Below are 16728 nucleotides of genomic sequence, written 5' to 3' on the forward strand. Positions count from 1 at the left end.
TTTTAAAACAATAATATTACAAATTATTACAAAATAAAATCTGTTTCAATTTTATAGAAAACTGTTTCATTTACTAAATTAATAAATTATAAATAAATTTTAATGTGAGGAAATAATTACCTTTGAATTTTGCTGTAGAATAAGATGTAAAATATTTTTTTATATTTTATGATATAAATGTAAAAGAAATAATTATAGAGGAAAAAGGATATTGATGTAAAAAAATGAATATTTACGCTAACGAATGTATTCGGTTTTAAAAGAGATGATATGATATTGCATTATATATGCATGCGTAATTACATTCATAATTATAAGTGTGTGATTAAGATGTACTGATAATCATACGTAGCACGGTTGACTAAATTATTTATAGAAGGATAAAATTGTATGCATAAAATTTTAATTTAAAAGAAAATATGAAAGTTATTGTATTAAAATATTTATTAACGGAATATTTCGTGAATCAAGGATATTTATGCGAGGATATTGCATTTATAAAGCCATAAAATGCTCGGAATGTAACGCACACGTCTGACAAAAATATTTATCTGTGACATAAATAATTTCTTTCCTCTGGAAAAGCGAGAAAATAATGCATTTATTATTTATGATGATTTATGTTCTATCTATGTTGGCAAAAAATGAATGTGAAAAGATCTGCACAAAATCGAAACGGAATTATTCGAAACGGTGGATTTAAGTAAAAGTTTTTTCTAGAAAAAAATATAAATATCAAGTAAAGAGACTGCAAGAAATTTAAAGTTGAAAATTGAAACAATAGAGGCTGTTGGAAATGTTCACTCTCATTTTCATTGCATTCTTAAGCGTGTCGCAGGTTCAAATTACCGTTAGATAATATACACGCGTGTACTGACCTTGGTTACAGTCTGATGAATGCCAGTAGTTTTGCAGTAAGTAAGACGGGATTCGCACAAAAACATTAATTGGAATGTACAATTAAGTCATATTACCGTGTCGTGCTTGTTACTTCCATTAACCAGCCGAGTTCATTATCCTCTTCTGGCCCTTTCGCTCTTTCTCTTTTTACATATATCTGAAAATATTATCATTACAACACATTCTTCTCCTTTCTCCCTAAAAATAACATCATAAAAATGAATGTGAGGGATAAACATTATTATTTGTGTTGAGTTTAAGTAATTTGAAAGTATTATGTTAAATGCCTAAAGTTGCTCCAAAATATTGACAATTGAATAATTTAAATTATATTGTTTATGTTAGATTTAAATAATTTGAAAATATTGTTAAATGCCCATAATTATTTCATAAATATTGACAATTGAATAATTGAAATTATATTGTTTATTATTGTTAAATACTCATAATTATCCCATAAATATTGATAATTGAATAATTGAAATTATATTGTTTATGTTAGATTTAAATAATTTGAAAATATTATTAAATGCCCATAGTTGTTTCATAAATATTTGCAATCGGATAATTGAGTACAGAAGAAAAATTTGCAATTTCTACTTTCTAGCACTTGCAGTAGAGTTTAACGAAACCTTCCTATTAAATAAGCAAGATTTAGAAATATTTTCTATTTGCAATCTTCTGAGACATCCTCCAGTATTACCAGCCTTGACCAGAGTTGTAATTCCATGGGTACATATATTTATACAGTATATGCATCTTTAATAGCAACACACCTGAACGGAGGCATAATTAGCACTATATGTAAATAAGCTTTTGCGAGTGAATCCTTACATAAGCCTGGTCTTCGTTTTACTACGTTGGCCTTCGACAGCAGCCGTCTTCGTATTCGAAGCACATTTGATTTGTCATTCCTATCTGTTTGTTAAGATGAAACGAAATCATTAATATAAATAGCTCGTTGACTTCAAGCTGACTTCAATCGTAATCGATTAGTAAATGATTTATGTATATGTTGGATGATAAAATAACTCATCTCAAGAAATATGCTGAAGATATTATTTTTATTGTTTTATGATTGATTATTTTAATTTTGTAACGCATACTTGCAATTCATTTTTAATATTATATTCATTTTATTAATATTATAATATAATTTAATTTTTATCTAAAATAATAAAAATAAAATAATTTATCTCGTTTTAAAGAAATATGCTGAAGATGTTATTTTTATTGTTTTATGATTGATTATTTTCATTTTATAACGTGTACTTTATTTAATTATATATATTTACAACGTGCAATTTATTTTTAATTTTCATTTTAATTATAGCATAATTTAATATTAATTAATAATATTAATTAATATTATAGTACAGTTTAATTTATCTAAAATAATATCGAGATAATTTTATTGTATTGTCGGATGCATTATTAACTATTTTAAATGTATATGTTACACATCTGCAATAATTAGCATTTTTTATATTCACTTTACATAGTAACATTATGTGTGATTGATCTAATTTTTCTTTTAAATGCAAATTGTTTTTTTTAAATGGCACATTAGTGTACCATTTAAATAGCACTCGCAATTTTTTTGTTCCACGATTAATCAGAACTCTTAATCTTTTATTTTCTTAGAAAAAAATTATGTACACGATATGTAACAAAATTACGTAATAATTACATAAAGTAATAACAGGGAAAAATTAAATCTGTGACGCTCGATTAAACTGTAAAAAATACGCGGAACGACGAGTATAATCTTTTCGAAATAAAGTTACTGGAAGAAGTAATTCGATTATCCCTTCTCGGCGGCGGCAGGAGGGTTTAACGGGGAATTCTTCGTCAGCCTGTTACTTTGGCGTGTCGCGTAATAAGGTATTCTTTCTCACACGATCATTCATCGCCGCGAGAGCTGTGGAGAGCGCATCGCGAGCCTTCTTCGGAACGTCAGTTCATGTCCGACCGTCGTGTCGCGTGGATCGCACGTCCGATGTGCAGCGCATAATCGTGTTTATTTATAAATCACATATCCGGGAACGTGCGCGCTGTGGATAGCATCAGGTTTTCCTCTCAGTCGTTTTTCCGAAGCGTTGTGTGTCGCAACGTGAGGCTACGGTGATCGTGTTGTGCGTGCTAGTGTGAGATCGGAAAAAAAAACATTCCGTTCGACACCCAATCATGTGTTGCCAAGGTAGGACAGGTGTTTACTACCTAGCAAAATCTGGAAAACTTATTCATTTTTAGTGAATTCCTTTTTTATCCTTGAAAATTGAGGATTTTTGTGGAATTTTTTAGTCTCTAAATTCTTTGGAGTAGAGACTTTCACTCTATAAAGAGTGAAAAATGAACCAGTCTTGAAAAGGAGCGACTTAATTTTTAATCTTTAGGAGTGAGATTTCACTTTTTAGAATGAGATTCACTCTAAATATTTTAGAGAGTGCTGGTATTCAGGAAAGCTTTTTGGAATTTAACTATTAAATTTAAATTCTGCCTGTTTCCGAAAACAATTGTTACATTTGACCATTTTCTCTTAATAATGCAAAATGTTGGCAATCAATTAGAAAATCCGAGAATTCCTTTGCAAAATATCAATAAATACTCGATAGGAGGAAGTTTGCACTACTGATCCGGACTCGATTCGGCACGCGCTTATTTTCAACATGAAACTATAGGGCCAACCTACATGAAATCTGAGAGGCTGATGAAGGAATATCCATTTTCGCGTGCGCACTTCCGATTCTAATTCCAACGCGGCATCCGCCAAGCCGATTCCGGGTGGAAATATCGCGACTCGAATCCCACATCCGTTTCGGAGCTAAGATCTCAAATCGATCGTGTTTATCTCCCCCAAAGTCTCGGCGAGGGAGATCCCAACTTGAAAGTTCAGAACTGCCGATTAATTAGTCCAAACTAGAACTACTCTTCTCGCTCGGAACTCAATCGATGCCTTATTCAAGACCATTAATCCTGAAGCAGTGTCAAGTTCGAGTCACTCGGCGCTCGATATGGATGGAAAATTATGAACGCACTTGACGTGATCGGTTAAGATGTGTGCTACGTGCAACTCGTTAGCGCGTATCGCAGCTTCGAGAAGATTGAAGTGCGTTGCTGAATGCTCCCGAAGGTCACTGCGAGGTAGCACTCGTGTCGCTTATCAGGCCGCTCCTTGAATTAACGATGGAAAACTCACGATACGTCTGATCATCGCTTCTGCATGCAAAGAACGAAAATTGTGGTGAAGTATTTAAAAATTTAACCACACTGAGAAAAATAGTCTGGTTGGATTAGTAGTAATTCTGATGAAAAATGCATAAATCAAAATTATCTGGTTAAATCTACTAGAATTCTAGTTAAAATAATTAAAATTTTGATGCAATTATTCCGGTGAAAATAAGAATTTTAGATTTTGCTTATAGATATTACGTAATAAGAATTCCAACAGAAATCTTGTATCAGAATTCTGATTATCTTAATTAGAATTCTAATAAATTTAAGAAAGAAAATTCTGATTCGTTCATTTTCAATCACAATTTTTTTCAGTATATAGATACAGATTTGAAAGTATTTTTATTTGACCATCAAAATAATTACGTAGAAATCTCAAGTATGCTTAACAATGCTGTAAAAAGTTTGGACATTCTAACAATCAGTTTGAGCATATCCTGTATAATTATTTTCAGATTTGTATTTAACTAAACTTTTAAACAATATTAAGATTGAAAACAGGGGGACTTATATGAATAAATTAATTATCCAGCAAACAAGACATTTTTTATCGTCATTTTTAACGTCAAAATGGCGACAAATATTATCTTGTTTGCTGAATAAATAAGTATAATGTACGAGAAGCGTCTATTATGATCAAAGTTATTGGCAATTAGGCGCTGCAATAATGTATATTTAAATTAAAATATCAAAATATGTATTTAATTCCAGCTGAGATAATATTTTTCATCAATAGATTCTTTCTTTATAGGTTTTTAAGATGCTAGCAGCATCAAATAAACAATGTAATTTAATTTAGGAGGATTATTGTTATTTGTATTTCAGTTTAATCGTGTTGCAATCCGAAAGTAATCGACGCGTATACTTCTGACTTTGATCATAATAAGCGCTTCTCGTATATGTAGTAAATTTTTAAATACTTGAGCAAAATCATCCTTTCCACGTGATTATTCGTGTACTATATCGATGATGGTAGCTCAAAAATCTAAACTACTATAATCATCAAAATCCACGCGACATGCTTGAATTCCCAAGATCGCTGCACACTTCTTACTCATTAACTTACGCATTAACGTATAAATAAAAGTATATTTGAAGTCTGTATAGGTACGCGAATGTTAGATCCGCTGACCTTAAGAAACGCTAAACATGGAGTTCTCTCGCACGCATCTATCAGTGCGAGTCAGTTACGGACACGCTTCGCTGCAGGCGACATCCTGTAAACCTGTGTGCGTCGCTTTCGTATGCGATGAGTATGGATTTCTGTTTTCGTAATGCCTTCGATGATTCTACATTTAATCTTATTCGCGAGAGCGTCTTAATAAAATTTGTCTTCTACCCTTATCGAAGCACTTACGAAAGATTATCAAACAGAAATAACAGATTTTTATAAATAAACTGATGTGTTGTTTGAAGAATCATCCATAATAAGGTTAAGATCAAAGGTTAGCAAAAGCATTTGATTTACACGAAAAAAACGATTTAGAAGTATATAAAAATTTAGCTGGATATAGATCTGAAAATAATTTTGTTAAATCGTTAAAATAATTATGTGATAAACTCATGGTAAACAATGCTGCAAAAAATTTTGATGTTCTAGTAACTAACTGAAACGTTCTATACATAATTATTTTAATTCTAATACAATTATTTTCAAGTCTATATTTAGCTAAATTTTTAAATACTTTAGCAAAGCCGTTCTTTTTATGTAAAAATTGTAGGAAATAAAACTAAAAAAAACCCATATGGCGAGACGCCATATTTCAAAACGAGATACTTTTTGTTGCACAGAAAAGATAGTTTTGCTAAAAATTTGAAAATAATTGTGTATAGTTATAGATTTGAAAATAATTGTGTTGGATCATTAAAATAACTATGTAGAACGCTCCAACTGGTTAAAATGTCAAAATTTTTTGCTCATCATGTTTGAACTTCCTACATTTAAGCCAACAAAATTATTTTCAAATCTGCATCTAGCAAAATTTTTAGATACTTGAGCAAAATTGTTCTTTATCGTATATAGAAGATTGATTATAATTTGTAGCAAGCATAAAAGCGAGTTAACGTTGTACACATTATTTCGCTGGGTCAGAAGTCAGCGAATGAACAGACCGCACATAATTTCCATCTCGTATCTTTTTACGCGCGATGAAATGCGACGAGAAAACGTCTCCTAATTAGTGTATTTCAGCAAGCGTGAAATGTTCGAGGGTTGCCGTATACTTCACTGCGTTTCTTTCTCTCCTTTTTCGAAGTTTAACGAATCTTTAAAACGCAGCGTAATACACAAAAAGCTGCTGGACCGTATTCTTCCTCGTGCGAACGTATGTTAACGACGCGCTTCGGTGCGCGCGTACTCTCGCTCGAAAGACCTCGCCCTTTTCTCTCTCCATACAGGATTCCTAGATACCTGCTGCACAACCTGCTTATGCTTGTGTGCACAATTGACGATACTCCGAACCGAAATCTCTGCCGTCCCTTTGTACTCACAAACGCAGGAAAATTCTCACTGACCGCAACTGGCTTTCTGAAAGATCGTCGATTGAAGAAACTTCCTGCATATTTTATCATAATTTTAAAAGATTTATTCTCCATTCTGTGTTTTGAATTAATTATCTCTATTAAATGTCTCTCTAATTTAGACGGAAACGGGAAAATTATGTTAAAATTAAAATTTCCATTATGTGTTGTCATGTATTATTATTACTTTTATGTATAAATGGCTGCACATTATATTAATTATAAATTTTCTTCCATGTATATATTCCTCGCCCACGACGCATTTTGCCATTTGAAAATCTACCTGTCGAGCAGATATTTTTAGCGCAAATTGGGTCGCACGATTTAATCGATGTCACGTTATACATCCCGTACTTGGTCATTATTAACCTTGGATCGCCTCGTCCAGAAACTAATTCGATCACAGCTCGTGGAATTGCATTAGCACGAGGGTCTGAATATACTTATCGCATGGGGGAGCATAATCAACAACGTCCACGCATAGGAGCGCTTTAACGAGAATCTCTCTCCTTACTTGCAAATCGTACAACAAAATAATATAATACTTCACTTTCATTACGTGCAATTATTGTAATAATTTTCATTAAACTTGCGTATCGTAACCTCAGGTTTTTCTTATCGATGCGAAACTTTCGTTCATTAACATTTTAAGTAAGAAAGTTTAGCATAATTTAGATAAATTGATATAACGTTCTATTTTTTTTATTTTAGATGAGATTTATATTATCATAAATGATTTCAGATATCTTCACAATCTTACATATACTGAAAATGTTTAGACTCTTCAGTTCTTCTTTCACTTTGATAGAGACAATTATATCATATTATCAGTGAATTAATCAAGTAATAAAATTAATAATAATAGGGCTACAAGTCAAGCAAGGTCTTAATGCTGTGTTATTATGAAACAAAAGTTTATTAACACATACGTTAAAATTTATTACAAGTAATATAATTTGATAACGACGATCGCGCGATTGTCACGACCCGATTGGGAATAGACGTTGAAATTTGTCGGCCTCTTTACGCTCCACATATTTCAAAACCCTTTCCTCCGTCACCTTACTTGCTGCTCTCATCTATTTTCCCTTCTCTCGTTTCTTCTCAGTATTTTGCGCGGTATTATGTGAAGAAAAATATGAAGCACTTATCGTAGGGAGTGAAAGAAGATGGGGATATTATATGTTAAAACTTGTTACGTAAAACCTGTCCCCTGCTAAATAATTCTTGCTTAATAATTTAAGTGAATAAATTAAATATCAGGATTGAGTTTTTTTTAAATTGATATGCGTTGCATATCACGGTGTTAAAATTTTCTTGTCACGCAGACAATTATATTGAACTGTTATTTCTCAAGTTACGACATTGCAAATTGTATCTGAAATTCTATCTCGAGCGTGAATCCTATAACGGAACTTTATACGAGTGCAGATATCGCGATAGTAACTCTTGCAGAGAGTTTTTCGCGTAAAGGCCTGATAAAGCACGGATCTATATGGCGTGCAACATTTGCCTTAAATTCTGAGAAAAAATGCTGATGTAGTGGCTTCTTGATCGTGTCATATGGCGACGAGGATTGTGTGCCGAGCGAGAGAAAGTAGGTGGTTCCATCCAATCGATAACGAAGTTCCTTCTTCGCAAGAGTGTCTTTTGTGTTCGTAAAATCGATTTCTCAAACTGAAAAGAGCCTTTTGCAATTGTGCCGCATCTTCCTGCCATTTTCTACGTAAATACACGCACCACTGCTTTTATTTGATATTCTCTACCGAAACAGGAGTAAACTAAGTTATATAGCTAGTTACCATCTCATGTCGTAAATTTCTTACTAAACAATCTTAAACTTAATGATACTTGAGATATATAAATATAAAGCGATAAATAAATGTGTGATAAAATTAGCAAAATATATCTTAATATCTTCTTAAAACTTGCACTTTGTGCAAAATATAAATCAATGATTTGAAGATCTCTAAAATTATATAATTCATGAAAACGCTAGATAAATTATATTTTTATATTTATTTCATACAAAAATTTGTCATATCGATTTGCCAATTTTTTTATTAAGTTAAAGTTTCTTGATGCAGAAGCGCGATGTCGCCTAAAAATTTTTCTGCTAAACTTCCTGATAAACGTGCATCTCAACGTTGCGAGATTGATCCTAGATTTTGAGAATTTTCATCTCTTTCGAGATGAATAATTTGCCTGAAGCAGTCTTTAAGGATACAGGTGGATTTAACAAGTTTCGCTTCAAGGAACAGCTCCAACTAATTGCACCTTCGAGATCATCCTGCATGAATTTTTATGCTTCAACAATCAAGCAGAGCAACATCAACATCTTATCTAATAGAAGACCGGCCGTTTCTGATGCTCGTTAAAGTGCGAAACATGGCATAACGATTAAGGGCTGCACGGATTCTTTATGATAGCTTTAGGATATGCTGCAGGCGCATAGACTGCGTAAACCTAAAATATGTGCTGCTTCTATTTCAAATGTTTACATGCATAACTCTCAATAATAAAGATTCTGTAATATAGAGATTATAATATACTCAGATACTCAATCTAATTCTTAAAGCTTTCAATTTCGAAAGTTTTGCTCGAGAATTCTAAATAGTTCCAAGGAAATGATTTTATGACTCGGATTAAATCTAAAAAAAAAAAGTTAAAAAATATTGCTAATTTTTATATATTAAAAGCCTAAAAGTATAAAATTGGCATGCTAATATCTTTGGATTTTTATTTTCCATAATCGCCATTTTTTTACATAGAACTTCTATAAATAGAACATTATTTTCACACGGAGAGATAGTCACAAGCGATACACTGCGATAAAAAGATGCATTGTAAATCGTTGATGCCCGCGCCGGTGGAAATCGATCATTTATTTTTTACGTAACGGTCGACGAGCGGTAGCGTGTAACCTTCGACAATGTATAGGCCTATCGACGTGCGGAATTGAATTACGGTGAGGACGTGGAGGTTACTGACATGGCCCTGCTTTGTTCGTAACCCATAATGAGCGCCGTAATTTATCCATAATTTATTCATTGTTACATTCCTTTTGACAGCCGTAACGTACCACGTTTATTCGCCGTATAACAGCAAGTCCTGCGGCGTTGCATGACCGGTACGTCTTGTTAAACTGGCTGGAATAGTTGCCGGGTCTGATAACAGTAAAGTGCGGGTGCCCAATACTTTACGAGAAAATATATGTGATTGAGAATTGTTGATAAATGCATAAAAAGTTCAGCCAGAGTATGAAGTTGAAATTTTCATTATAACATATATGTATATGTGGTGCAAATCATCTGAGATTAATCAACCGAGATCTCATCGCCGCATACAAATACCGCGGATGCGATATGTAACCGACTAGCAATTAGAAATGATAAATGTGGTGGATTTATTATCGTGTAACTGCGAATCGATATATAACTCTTATTATGTGATTATGCGATTAATTAATCAAATAAATTTAGAATTTATAACAACAATATCAAATAATTATATCATTTCGCGAGAAATATCAATAAAGGAAGAAAACTGTCTACAGTAATACGAGAAAGAGAGAGAGAAAAAAAAAGAGAAATATACGTCATTAATATCATTATTAACCTGGGAATAGTCGTCTGGTTTTTATTTTTATACTTACACAATCAATCTGAAATGTTTTTACACTTCGATTAAAGTTACTATTATTAACAACATATTGTATACTATTGATTGTTTTTCAATTTATTAATATTTGAGAATATTATGAACAAGGATTTAATCACAATTTTTTGAAATCACAAACAAAGCTTATAACACTTGAGTAACTGTCCCAATTACTGTGTCTGCCCCTATTAGTGTGCTTTTGTATTTCGTATGATAAATCATAAAGAAAACTAGCACAAATAAATAAGAAAAAATATTTTTTCTTGTTAAGTTAAAATATTAATGCATACGATAAGATAATATTTTATTTTTTGAGTATTTTAAATATTTTTCAAAAGATATGAGGAATTTATGTGAATATAGTAATATATACCGCAAGATTTTAAGCTTGTCCCTATTAATGTGCCCTGTATAGGAGCTGAGAATGTTGTGTTATGAATGTACATTGAAATAAATATAATTGAAATGTGATAATGATTTATGTAATATTAACTTAAACAATTAGCTTAAATTTATTATCTGTTTTATAACCTGTTTAATAACTATATGTTGAAATAAGTCAAACGTAGATAGGCACACAAATTGGGAGCACGCATTATAAGACCATTGCCGCTTAGAAAACTCACTAATATTTACTTTTCTCAAAAATATTATAAAGTATTAATATTTTTTAGATTAAAGAAATATTATAAGAAAAAGAAATAGTTGAAAAACCGATATTGATTGCAAGCAGATAAAATTAAAGTTACAATATTTAATAATATTTAATAATTAATTCAGTAAGCAAGTTAGAAAAAAGGTACATTAAGAGTTTAATTATCTTATTTCTAGAAAAAGAAAAGATTTTAATTAATAATACTTTTTTATTACGGATTTTCGTTGGATATGCATATTCAAGGGTTTGTAAAAGATAGTTATTAAAAAAGAAATAAATATATAAACAATGTCCATTCAAAACGATATTTTACAATAATTCACATTTTTCCATCGTAAGAATATAAAAATACCTCACTGACTATTTTCAGGTTGAAAATGAAAGTATTAAAAAATACAGATGGAATATAATGTTTAGACGAAACAAATTAATGTAATCAGAAGAATAAATTCGATGTTATTAACAGGAGGGGAGATTTAAATTTTCAAGTAAATTATCGAGAAATCATTTCTCAGACAAGGCGACGCCTTGACCCGTGCACAATCGCAATGTTGTGCACAATAAGAGAGAGTACGCGTTTGAAAATGCACCGCGTTCGTAACTATTCGCTTCCTTCGTACACAATTACTCTTATGTACTCTTATGTATACTCCGAGAGAATGCTTTTCGTCCATTTATTCTGAGCCAACCGCAACATCGTCGGCCACTACGGTTCGCATTCCAATTAAAAAAATTATCATTAGAAGCACGCAGAGAGATCCCTATTGTACTTTGTGAATAATTTTCGGGCTTTTCAAGTATTGGCGACGTGCCAACAAGCCTTAATCTTCTTCTACGTAATTGGCGATCGATTGCAAGTAGTCCGCAAGTAATCTTTATAATGCATCACGGAAAGAAGCACAAAATATTTACTAAACATAGCAGTCACGCATTATTTTATTGCATGACCACGTATAAATTAATAACGAAAAATATAAGTAAAGATATCAGAGACACGAAATGTCAAAATCATATTGTCCTCTAATTAATTATTACGAGAAGCCTGAGCAATTTGCGGGAAAACGTCTTGAAATGAGAATTTTTCAGAAAAATAAATGCGAACGTGGGAAAAATTGTATCGACGATGATATAGCACGAAAGAAACTGTGACACTTACACCAGTTTACTTCTACTGAAGCGCGAAATGACGTCCCACCATCTCTTTTAACACGACAAAATATCGGAACGAAGCATGACCTACATTTGAAACTTGATTTTCCGGTTCAAAATTAAAATAGCGTGTGCGACCTAAGGACTTTTATGTCCATCGCTACAAATGTATAATACGACATGTCGATAATATATCGATTAAACAGCATGAACGTCACATTTTAGTAAATATTAATATTGCTGCTTTGTGATGCAGTTGAAGTACTTTACTTTTCCATGTCTTTTCAAACGAATTTGTTTTTGCATTCTGACAACAGAAGATTACTCTGTAAAAGTGAGTCAGTATGTAGTATTATTGACTTCAGTATTACACTGATAACTGATGTAATCATTAACAAATATCTATTGTTTTTCAGTAATAATACTGATTCGCTTTTAGAGATTATGATTTTCTGCAGATTCAATCTGTAGAAACCATACCTTCTAAAAAAGTGTGTGTGTATATGTGTGTGTGTGTGTGTGTGTGTGTGTGTGTGTGTGTGTGTGTGTGTGTGTGTGTGTGTGTGTGTGTGTGTGTGTGTTATTACTGAAAAACAGTAAATATTCTAATAACTGATACTATAGTTATAAGTCTATAGTTATAAGCACTGAAGTCAGTGATAATACATTGATTCACTTTTAGAGAGTACTTATCGCTCGCGTTATTAACAGCGCTTGTACTAACCCAGATTTCAGACATAAATTCGCGGACATAATTGTAAACAATAACTGTGTCGGCTAGTTAAGTATCGTTAACCAAACTGTCATCATTGCGAATGGCAGCCCGTCGTTGACACATGATTCACTGTCGGATACAGGCGTCCTTCATCACCCTGAAATCACGTCATGGGCCGGATCATTATCTCCGCATGGCACGTCGCAATTGTTTCGATTATCGGAAAATGTATAATACTATTGAGCGCGCACTGGTGGAGCAACTGTTTAATCCACCATCTGGTTATAATCGAATATAACGGCTCGCCTGTGGCAGAGCTAAAGTAAAATATTAAAATCGTACAGTCTGGGAGAAAGAATTCCGATTGAAACTATTTAATTTATCTTCGTTCTGTTTGAATGCGCAGGATAACTATATGCTAGATATACTACACATTTCCTACAACTAAAAATAATTAAAAACAAAATGCATCACGCAAATATGAATGAACGTTCCGCTTGACGCTCGCGAGTGGTTTAAAAACACGGATTATTTCATCGTCACATTAATAGCACAGTCTCTCCACACTATAGTATTAATTTTAGAGGACTGGAACCGGCAAGTAAGAGAGCCAATATCCATCGCTTTACGATAATTTGATTACACAAACATTACATTTCGTGACTGCCACTTAAGTGAAACTAATCAGGCCTCGAATAATCTATTGGGGTAAGGTGAAAAACACGAAACATCTTCATTTGTGATGTTCAAAGCGAAAATGATGACTTTCTAACAGCACTTGTCTATCCACATTAACTCGCTACATAGTGCTATTCCTAGACAAATGACTAGTTATGAGATATAGTAATCGCGGTTTATGATTTGATCACGCAAGCATCCAAATACCTTGAAGAATGTCCAGACACTTTAGATGAATCGGCAGACAGTATATACCATTTTATGCTGCAAGAACAAGATTTCATGAAATAAGATAAATATGTAATATCTTCGCGGCTGTTGACCAGCGATGTATTCGGTCTCAAAGATATCGTGGTTGCAAAAAGAGGACGCAGATGTGTACAGACAGTGTGTACTTTGCAACACGTATTTGCAAAACACAATCGCGAAGCTTCATTTCTTGGCACAATTGTGTCTCTTTTCAAAGCATCTTAAACAGAACCAGCCAATCTCGAGAACCAGTCTGGGGCTTTGCACTAAAAACCAGTTCAGGTGGCTCACAGAAAAAGGCGTTTCTTTAGCAGCTTGCAAGTCGTCGGGATCCGATGTTCCTATTCAAAACAAGATGCGAGTCTTGAATGTGAAAGCGAAAAATATTCGTTTCGAACGTGTGAAAGCAATCTTTATGTTGAGCGAATGACAATCTCAATTGTAAACGTAGATTTTTTTTCTAAAACAAAGTATAATTTAATATTTCTAGCATGGAAATTACTCTCGATGCAAAATCGAGTAATAAATTTCTAAATAAAATTTTTGAAGAAATTTTTATAAGTACAATCATTTGCATTGATAACAAAATTTTAGAAACGATTAAAAGCAATCGTTTGATAAAAAAAGGTCAGATAGATTCATCTAGTAAAAGGATGATAAAAACTCTAAAGAAATTTTGCGCATGTAAATATTCTGTCGATATTCTTTTACTGCGATCCAACGTAAACGACGTTTTTCTTCGTCTAACGTGGCGCAACGAATTTAAGAACATCTATATTTCCTTAACTGCCATCTTTTCGACATTGTCCTCAAACTGTGTCGTGACACGATTTCCCGTCTTGAGATTTCTGTCAAGTTCTCTCTAATGAAATATATATCTATATCTTCACTGCATTGAATAAATGAACTCTTATATAATAAATTCAATTAGAGTTGTATATAAATTATTATTTAAATTTTGTTTGCGTTCTATATTCTGGTTCACGTTCTACGATTCTACGATTTATTTTTTTAGTCACGACATTTTTGTTTTATAATTTGTTCATTTGCATTGTAATTATTTTAACTCGACTTATTTAGGTAGATTTATTAGAGGTAGGTTATTACTGATATTTTATATGCGTTACGTCTTCCATTTATGCGCCTAATTATCTGCCTTATTTACAAATTAATCTTTTTTACACACACACACACACACACACACACACACACACACACACACACACACACATATATAAATTGTCACATTGAGAAGAAACAAATAGTTTTGACAACTATAAATTAACAACTCTAAAATTTAAGTACTTGCAACTAGTTTTTACAAAATAATATGAATTAATAAAGTAGTATTAAGAATAAAAATATAGTATAGATAATACTATAAAAATAGTACTATACTAATAAGTATTCAGTACTATTTTCTTATTACTTTGTAAAACAGAGTTGCAAGTCAATTTTAGAGTTGTTAATTTGTAATTGTCAAAACTATCTTTTTCCTCTCAATACATTTTACTATTTTTATGGAATTACTTTCAGCCCGTTATTGCTTCTTAATTAGTATACCAATAATATTATGCGAGTAACGACAAATTAGGAAATATTAAATTTTCTCAATTGTTTAGAGAAATCTGAAAATGTTATTATCTTCTCTGAAAATAATTTTGATAAAAAATTTCTTCTCTGAACATAATTCTATAAAATAAGATTATATTTCGCGTAGACAAATTAACAAAAACTCGAGAGAATCATATATGTTCTGTAACATTTTTCAACGATGAGTATTCTCTTGTCGATGATTTCAAAACCTGTGGTGACATCCATTATTAAGGAAACTCTTAAGCGGCCAATCACAACGGAATGATTCAAGCGTGACTACATGAGGGAACGTATCGTGTTCGTTCGGATGCATCGATGATCTGGCTCTCATATATGGCGTAAGAATATCATTGTCATTACAAATGCGAAGCGGTTATTTATAAAACCATGCTGACATCCTATTATTACGTCAGATCAATAGTAATCGATAATTGTGATGGTCGCATGGGGATTTGAATCTTTAATCTGGAGATATTCAAATCAGAAAATAGTCATGACCTGATAAATTTCTCATTCACTATTAATTATATATTATATATCATCGATATAGAAATCTGCATTGAACTGAATATAAATAAAAGTTGTATGAAATCTTTAAGTAAACTCAAGAATTCCGAGTAATCAAATCGAGCATGCGATAAATAGTATAATCCAGAGCCAACCAATCTCAACATTATCTGCAATTCCGCAAATATATGATTAACGCGATAGCGTTAACATATGTATGCAAGTAATTGAAATTTCTTATATAATTCATCATTCTCTTGTATCTACATATTAGCATTGAATCATAAAGTTATTTTAATGCACGCTTGATATATCATTTACTATAGTCAAGACGCAGTATTAATTAAAATTATCGTAACAAAATTCTACCATGTCTCGTCCCATTTCTAAACTGGAACGGCCGAAAATTTAAATTAATGAGATCATATCCGGAAGGTAATTAATACGGTAACGATTCTCGTGACTGATAAACGTGATTATTACAATAACGCTTACCGCGGATAAAACGTCATTTAACCTTCTGTCAATATTGTACCCATATTGAATTTTAAACAATAAACATTTTAATCAGCGCGCAGTATTTGAACTGGAAATTCGCAAAAAATATTATTGGATATCAAACCTTGGTCAAATATGACCTCCATATTATTTATGTTAAAAAATTATATATTTTTATACGAATTTCGTTATAACACCTCGAAAAATCCCTTCGAACAACAAAGAATAGTTTGGATAAACTTTATCTCATTTTTACTTTTATATTTTAAGCGGAAATCTTGTGAAACACGGTAATAAAAAGTTAAAAAGAAGGGTTAAATCACGTTCGATGAACAAAAAGTTGCAATGTAAGCGTTCATTGATGTTA

The 16728-nt window shown here is 32.1% G+C and overlaps 1 protein-coding gene across 4 annotated transcripts in view; it reads left to right on the forward strand.

Moving 5' to 3' along the window:
• Positions 1–16728, forward strand: part of LOC108685014 (protein kinase C and casein kinase substrate in neurons protein 1) — a 61505-nt gene that overhangs the window by 29381 nt on the left and 15396 nt on the right. For 3 of the 4 annotated variants that reach the window (XM_018189612.1, XM_018189615.1, XM_018189614.1), the window contains exon 1: positions 2880–3100. The exons of the other annotated variant lie outside the window; for it this stretch is intronic. The gene's annotated coding sequence lies outside the window, so the exon portion shown is untranslated. Of the gene's footprint in view, positions 1–2879; positions 3101–16728 lie in introns of those variants that run through there. 4 annotated transcript variants of the gene reach the window in all.

This window comes from Atta colombica, unplaced genomic scaffold, assembly GCF_001594045.1.
Source record: "Atta colombica isolate Treedump-2 unplaced genomic scaffold, Acol1.0 scaffold142, whole genome shotgun sequence".
NCBI lineage: Eukaryota > Metazoa > Arthropoda > Insecta > Hymenoptera > Formicidae > Atta > Atta colombica.